Genomic DNA, 9,241 nt, shown 5'->3' with positions numbered 1-9,241 from the left:
CAATAAATATCAGTAACGTTATATAAAATGAGAACAGAACACACCACTAGAAATTAAGAAACAATTATTTAAAAAAATAAGAGAATAGGGGTGCCTGGGTGGCTCAGTTGGTTAAGAGTCCGACTTCGGCTCAGGTCATGATCTCATGGTTTGTGGGTTCGAGCCCCACATCAGGCTCCGTGCTGACAGCTCAAAGCCCGGAGCCTACTTCAGATTCTGTGTCTCCTTCTCTCTGCCCCTCCCCCACTCCTGCTCTCTCTCAATCTTTCAAAAAAAAATTAATTAATTTTTAAAAAAGGAGAATAAATAGGAGTCATTCATTGTTGGGGGTAAATCAAAAAGTACATTCCAATGATACAAAAACAGACACACAGATCATTGGATAGAGAGCCAAGGAACAAATCTACACCTCTATGTTCAATTCATCTATGAGAAAGCAGGCAAGAATACACAATGGGGAAAGGATAGTCTTTTTAATAAATGGTGTTGGAAAAATGGACAGCTACATGCAAAAGATGAAACTGGACAACTTTCTTACATCATATAAAAAAACAAACTCAACATGGATTAAAGATCTAAATATGAGACCTGAAGCCATAAAACTCCCAAAAGAAACATAGGTAGTTAATCTTTTGGACATCAGCCTTAGCAATGTATTTATGAATATGTCTCCTTAGGCAAGAGAAACAAAAACAAAAATAAGCTACTGGGACTATAACAAAATAAAAAAGCTTTTGTACAGTAAAGGAAACCATCAACAAAATAAAAAAGCAACCTACTGAATGAGAGAACATATTTGAAAATGACATCACTGATAAACGGTTAATATCCAAAATATATAAAGAAAGTATACAATTCAACATACACATATACACACAAACACACAAATAATTCAATTAAAAAATAGGCAGAGAACCTAAACAGACATTTTCCCAGAAAAGATACACAGATGGCCAACAGGTACATGAAAAGATGCTCATCAGGAAATGCAAATTAAAACCACAAGGGGGTATCATTTCACACCTGTCAGAAAATGGCTAATATCAAAAAAACAAGAAATAACAAGTGTTGGTATGAATGTAGAGAAAAGGGAACCTTATGCACTGTTGGTGGGAATGCCAATTGCTGCAATCACTGTGGAAAACAGTAAGGAGTTTCCTCAAAAAATTAAAAATAGAAATACCATATGATCCAGGAATTTCACTACTGGGTATTTAGCCAAAGAAAATGAAAATACTAATTTGAAAAGATATATGCACCCTATGTTTACCGAATTATTTACAATAGCCAAGATATGGAAGCAACCCAAGTATCCATCCATAGATGAATGGATAAAGAAGATGTAGTGTGTGTGTGTACATATGTGTGTACACATATATATAAATGGAATATTACTTAGCCATAAAAGGAGGTGATTTTGCTATTTGCAACAACATGGATGGATCTAGAGGGTATTATGCTAAGTGAAATAAGTCAAACAAAAATGAATTCCTTATGACTTCACTTATATGTGGAATCTAAAAACCAAAACAAATGAACAAATAAACAAATCAAACAGACTCTTAAATATAGAGAATTGGTGGTTGCCAGAGTGGAGGTGGGTGGTGGGGGGGGTGGGGATCAGCAAAATAAAGGGGATTAGGAAGTACAAACTTCCATTTTGAAATAAATAAGTCACGGAGATGAAAAGTACAGCACAGGGAATATAGGCAATAATATTGTAATAATGTATGGTGACAAACAGTGTCTACACTTATTGTAGTGAGCATTTTAAGTACTATATGGAACTGTGGAATCAATATGTTATCTACCTGAAACTAATACAACATTGTAGGCCAATTTTACTTCAATTAAAAAAAGAGTGCATTCCCAGACTAAAATGATTAGAAGTTTTCACTTGTTAGGACTCATTATCGGCCAGTCTGCAATGTCCACCAGGGAAGTAATAGGCTCAGCTAAACATTTAGACTCACATGACCACCATGGGCCATATTTGGCACTAGTTGTTCAGAAGGTCTCTGGACAGAAAACACAGCTTGCTAGCCGAGTAACTGGCATTGTTCTTCAGTGGGAGTCCTCACAGAATATAGCTCAAGTCAAGAGATCTACATAGGTTGTGCAGAAAGCACATTGACTTAAAACCTTCCCACAAGAGCCAGAGTCTTTTGTAACAACTCTATGAGCACAGCACTAAGGGTTCCCCAAAGAACTTCCCCCATTATGAGAATCATCACATTCAGGGAAGTTCAGATACAGCTTTCTACCTGATTTACAATTCTACCAGTCTGAATGCAATTGAACTTTCAGGGTTCATTTTTTTTTAATATAATTTATTGTCAAATTGGTTTCCATACAACACCCAGTGCTCATCCCAACAAGTGCCCTCCTCCATGTCAGCGTTCATTTTTTTACTATATACCTCTAAGCCAGTGGTTTTCAGGGGCAATTTGGTACCAGGGGAAATCTGACAATTCTGCAGACAGTTTTGGTTATCACAACTGGGGGCTCTTACTGGCATCGGGTCAGAGAAGCCCAGGGATCCTGCTAAACATCCTACAATGCGTAAGATGGTGCTCAATAACAAAGAATTATCCTGGACAACCTGGAAGAAATGGACAAATTCCTGAACACCCACACTCTTCCAAAACTCAATCAGGAGGAAATAGAAAGCTTGAACAGACCCATAACCAGCGAAGAAATTGAATCGGTTATCAAAAATCTCCCAACAAATAAGAGTCCAGGACCAGATGGCTTCCCAGGGGAGTTCTACCAGATGTTTAAAGCAGAGATAATACCTATCCTTCTCAAGCTATTCCAAGAAATAGAAAGGGAAGGAAAACTTCCAGACTCATTCTATGAAGCCAGTATTACTTTGATTCCTAAACCAGACAGAGACCCAGTAAAAAAAGAGAACTACAGGCCAATATCCCTGATGAATATGGATGCCAAAATTCTCAATAAGATACTAGCAAATCGAATTCAACAGCATATAAAAAGAATTATTCACCATGATCAAGTGGGATTCATTCCTGGGATGCAGGGCTGGTTCAACATTCGCAAATCAATCAACGTGATACATCACATTAACAAAAAAAAAGAGAAGAACCATATGATCCTGTCAATCGATGCAGAAAAGGCCTTTGACAAAATCCAGCACCCTTTCTTAATAAAAACCCTTGAGAAAGTTGGGATAGAAGGAACATACTTAAAGATCATAAAAGCCATTTATGAAAAGCCCACAGCTAACATCATCCTCAACGGGGAAAAACTGAGAGCTTTTTCCCTGAGATCAGGAACACGACAGGGATGCCCACTCTCACCGTTGTTGTTTAACATAGTGCTGGAAGTGCTAGCATCAGCAATCAGGCAACAAAAGGAAATCAAAGGCATCAAAATTGGCAAAGATGAAGTCAAGCTTTCGCTTTTTGCAGATGACATGATATTATACATGGAAAATCCGATAGACTCCACCAAAAGTCTGCTAGAACTGATACATGAATTCAGCAAAGTTGCAGGATACAAAATCAATGTACAGAAATCAGTTGCATTCTTATACACTAACAATGAAGCAACAGAAAGACAAATAAAGAAACTGATCCCATTCACAATTGCACCAAGAAGCATAAAATACCTAGGAATAAATCTAACCAAAGATGTAAAGGATCTGTATGCTGAAAACTATAGAAAGCTTATGAAGGTAATTGAAGAAGATTTAAAGAAATGGAAAGACATTCCCTGCTCATGGATTGGAAAAATAAATATTGTCAAAATGTCAATACTACCCAAAGCTATCTACACATTCAATGCAATCCCAATCAAAATTGCACCAGCATTCTTCTCGAAACTAGAACAAGCAATCCTAAAATTCATATGGAACCACAAAAGGCCCCGAATAGCCAAAGGAATTTTGAAGAAGAAGACCAAAGCAGGAGGCATCACAATCCCAGACTTCAGCCTCTACTACAAAGCTGTCATCATCAAGACAGCATGGTATTGGCACAAAAACAGACACACAGACCAATGGAATAGAATAGAAATCCCAGAACTAGACCCACAAACATATGGCCAACTCATCTTTGACAAAGCAGGAAAGAACATCCAATGGAAAAAAGACAGCCTCTTTAACAAATGGTGCTGGGAGAACTGGACAGCAACATGCAGAAGGTTGAAACTAGACCACTTTCTCACACCATTTACAAAAATAAACTCAAAATGGATAAAGGACCTAAATGTGAGACAGGAAACCATCAGAACCTTAGAGGAGAAAGCAGGAAAAGACCTCTCTGACCTCAGCCGTAGCAATCTCTTACTCGACACATCCCCAAAGGCAAGGGAATTAAAAGCAAAAGTGAATTACTGGGACCTTATGAAGATAAAAAGCTTCTGCACAGCAAAGGAAACAACCAACAAAACTAAAAGGCAACCAACGGAATGGGAAAAGATATTTGCAAATGACATATCGGACAAAGGGCTAGTATCTAAAATCTATAAAGAGCTCACCAAACTCCACACCCGAAAAACAAATAACCCAGTGAAGAAATGGGCAGAAAACATGAATAGACACTTCTCTAAAGAAGACATCCAGATGGCCAACAGGCACATGAAAAGATGTTCAGCGTCGCTCCTTATCAGGGAAATACAAATCAAAACCACACTCAGGTATCACCTCACGCCAGTCAGAGTGGCCAAAATGAACAAATCAGGAGACTATAGATGCTGGAGAGGATGTGGAGAAACGGGAACCCTCTTGCACTGTTGGTGGGAATGCAAATTGGTGCAGCCGCTCTGGAAAGCAGTGTGGAGGTTCCTCAGAAAATTAAAAATAGACCTACCCTATGACCCAGCAATAGCACTGCTAGGAATCTACCCAAGGGATACAGGAGTACTGATGCATAGGGGCACTTGTACCCCAATGTTCATAGCAGCACTCTCAACAATAGCCAAATTATGGAAAGAGCCTAAATGTCCATCAACTGATGAATGGATAAAGAAATTGTGGTTTATATACACAATGGAATACTATGTGGCAATGAGAAAAAATGAAATATGGCCTTTTGTAGCAACGTGGATGGAACTGGAGAGTGTGATGCTAAGTGAAATAAGCCATACAGAGAAAGACAGATACCATATGGTTTCACTCTTATGTGGATCCTGAGAAACTTAACAGGAACCCATGGGGGAGGGGAAGGAAAAAAAAAAAAAAAAAAAAGGACGTTAGAGTGGGAGAGAGCCAAAGCATAAGAGACTGTTAAAAAACTGAGAACAAACTGAGGGTTGATGGGGGGTGGGAGGGAGGGGCGGGTGGGTGATGGGTATTGAGGAGGGCACCTTTTGGGATGAGCACTGGGTGTTGTATGGAAACCAATTTGTCAATAAACTTCATATAAAAAAAAAATAACAAAGAATTATCCAGCCTAAAAGGTCACTAATTCCAAGGTAAAGAAATCCCTGCTATAGAAAATATATAGTGACAAAGAGTACATACTTTGGAGTCATACTGACAGGAGGTTAAATAGCAGCTGTACTAGTAACTACACGTATTAAATTAAGCAAATTAGTTAACCAAAACCTGAATTTTCTCAATTGTAACATGGATATAATATCTATTTGACTGAATTACAGTGATTAAAAGAACTCTCATCCACTTCTTGGAAGATAATAAACACTCGATACCCATTTTGTTGAGAGTTTTTATCATAAATGGATGTTGAATTTTGTCAAATGCTTTTTCTGCATCCACTGAAATCATATGATTTTTATTATTCATTTTCTCAATGTGATGTATCACACTGACTGATTTGCAGACATTGCAAATCATTTATCTGGTAAGAGATTAATATCCAAAGTATATCAGGAATTCATACAACTTTATAACAAAAGAAAATTAGACTTGAAAATAGGCAGAAGATTTGAATATTTTTCCAGAGAAGACACTTGAACATTTTTCCAAAGAAGACATACAGATGGCCAGCAGATACATGAAAAATGCTCAGCAGCATTAATCATCAGGTAAATGCAAATCAAAAGCACACTGAAGTATCACCCCACACATTTTGAAGGATTATTTCCAAAAAGAGAAGACATACCAAGTGTTAGTGAGGATGTGAAGAAAAGGAAACCCTTGTACATTGTTGGTGGCAGTGTCAATCGGTGAATCCACTGTGGAAAACAGTATGGACATTCCTTAAAAAATTAAAATAGAACTATTGTATGATCCAGCAATTCCATTTCTGGATATTTATCCAATAAAAAATGAAAACACTAACTGGGAAAGATATATGCACCCTCATATTCATTGCAGTACTGTTTACAATAGCCAGGACATGAAAATAACCTAAGTGTCCATCAACAGATCAATGGATAATGAAATTGTGTGATGCATGTGCATGTGTGTGTATATACATATAGGAATATTATTCAGCCATAAAAAGAATTAAAATCTTACCATTTGAAACAAATGGATGTACCTTGAGGGCAATATGCTAAGTGAAATAAAGTCAGACAAAATACCGTATGATCTCTCTTATGTGTGTAACCTTAAAAACAACAACAACAAAAAACAAAATTGGTAGTTGCCAGAGGAGAAGGGTGGTAGGTGGGAGAAATGGGTATAAGGGGCCAAAGGTTAAATTTAAAAAAGCCTGAAGCAATGGGCAAAATATCAATTTTCAATACTTTCCATTGTGTTTTTTAAAAAAATATTTAGAGAAAGAGAGTGTGCGCACACACGCAACCCCAGGAGGAGCAGAGAGAGGAGGACAGAAGATCCAAAGCGGACTCCATGCTGACAGCAGCCAGCTGCGAGCCCAATGTGGGGCTTGAACTCATGAACCACAAGATCATGACCTGAGCTAAAGTTGCACACTCAACCGACTGAGCCACGCAGGCGCCCCTCCATGTGTCTTATTGCAACCATATAATAACCACTTAAAAAAAAAAAAACAAAACACAACACTCAGTAGATTTTCATATATACGTGTGTACGTCTGCTTGTTAGCAGATCTTACAGACTGGCCAAAAGTTAGTTCACAAAAGTATTTCCTGACCTCATCTATTGGCAATGTCTACCTGAAAGATTATTCAACATTCAAATAAAGATTAGTAGGGGCGCCTGGGTGGCGCAGTCGGTTAAGCGTCCGACTTCAGCCAGGTCACGATCTTGCGGTCTGTGAGTTCGAGCCCCGCGTCGGGCTCTGGGCTGATGGCTCAGAGCCTGGAGCCTGTTTCCAGTTCTGTGTCTCCCTCTCTCTCTGCCCCTCCCCCGTTCATGCTCTGTCTCTCTCTGTCCCAAAAATAAATAAACGTTGAAAAAAAAAATTTTTAAAAATAAAAAATAAAAAAAAAAACAAAAAAACAAATAAAGATTAGTATATGGAGCAAAAGAACAATATAGAGAGGCCTATGAAAAGAGAGTGCAGAAGGAAAAATGCACAATGCTCAAAAAAGTCAAGGCAAGAAAACATTTTAGAACACGTACTGACTTTCTGAAGAAAAAAAACAAGTTTGGAAATGAGTGGAATCTGTAAGACTGAAGGCAAAAGAAAATACACAATAGCACTGTACTCTAGTTGATAAAGTTCTTTCCTATGGAGATATACATTAACAATTCTGATACATTATGCATGTATATCGGAATTGAACAATAAGTACATGCACTGCAGATTGTGAGAAGCAGCTTTCTTAATGTTTGAGTAGGAGTTTTCAGATAATCAAAGGAAAGAAGCTAGAATGGCTCAAGTGGTAATGAATTAGAGTTGGAGATATCAATATGAACTTCTGTGTAGCTTAATATAAAGGTGGTTACATGCAGAAATATTTATAGATATTTGTATATACAGGGCTTAGTATGCATGCATATATTTCCTAGCTCTGTCAGCTGAGTTGGCCTAGAAGCAAGGACATCCCAGGACCAACAATAACACTTAGCTCCCAGGTCTCAGTTTCTAATACCATACTTCAATAAAAGGAACCAGGGCTCCACGGAAAAATGGCTGATTTTAAAACTGGAGAAAAAAAAATATACAAGAGGTGGAGCATCTTGAAGTACTAGAAACTAAACAAAAGCTCAAAAACAAAAACACATTTACTGGGGCACATCAAAAGCACACTGGAGCCAAGTGAAAGAGCTCCCAATGGCCAAAGCTGGAACAATATTAGTAATAAATAATCTAACTATAAAATTAATGCCCATAGGCTATATTAATACAGATGACTGACTCAATCAATAAATGGGGTAGAAGAGACAAATCTCCCAAATAATTTGTGTAGATATTCAGCCCTCTAGGAGGTACAGAACTCTCTATCCCTGGAGTTTGGACTCTGCATAGTGAATTTCTCACAAAAAACTATATACAGGAAAAAGGAAAAAGAGTAAATTTATAATGGAGAAACCTAAAATATATACCTCAACAAGTGATCAAAGTTAACACCAATAATGACAGGTCATGTTGACAGTATGTACCTTTGAGATGATGTGGTTGAAATAGCACTTTGTCTCTGATTTTCCTTCTCTAAACCCATAACACCAGTCTAATCATGAGAAGGATTCTAACAGACAAATTCTAATAGATGGTCTTCCTATAAAATACCTGACCAGTACTCCTCAAATCTGTAAAGGTCATTAAAAACAAGTCTCAGAAACTGTCCCAGCCAAGAGGAGCCTCAGGAGATATGATAACTAAATGTACTGTGGCATCCCAGATGGGATCCTGATCAGAAGGACATTAGGTAAAAATTAAAGAAGTATGAATAAAGTATGGACTTCAGAAATATATATTTCACTGACTGTAACAAATGTACCATATTAATTTGTTACTAATAGGGGAAATGGGTATGGGGTGTATGGGAACTCTCTGTACTATATTCTCAAATTCAGTTAAGGTTTTACTTTGAAAAGTCAACACCCACATTAAAAGCCTTAGTTCTCCTCAGACGGTTTATTCAATTTATTTAGGAAAGAACTTTTTGTGGGAGGAAGGCACTGAAGCTGAACTGCCTCTTTATATAAGTGGGAAGGGAAATGGGAAGTTAGGGAGATGACTGAAATAGATGTTACACTTGATTCCTATGTTCTATTTGATTCTCACTCCCACACTGTTGGAACTGCTTATGAAACAAATAGGCAGTTTCCACCTCCACTGTGGTTACCTCATAGTACATTCTAAGTTGTGGCCTTTTCTACATTGTTTCTTAAAACTATGTTTCTCTCCACTCCCCATCTTGTAAATTTTTTTTTTTTTAC

The sequence above is a fragment of the Lynx rufus genome, unplaced genomic scaffold (genome assembly GCF_022079265.1).
Source record: "Lynx rufus isolate CCGP_SWC_20201006 ecotype Redwood Valley unplaced genomic scaffold, mLynRuf1.p SCAF_9, whole genome shotgun sequence".
Taxonomy (NCBI): Eukaryota; Metazoa; Chordata; class Mammalia; order Carnivora; family Felidae; genus Lynx; species Lynx rufus.
This window is presented reverse-complemented; position numbering follows the sequence as displayed.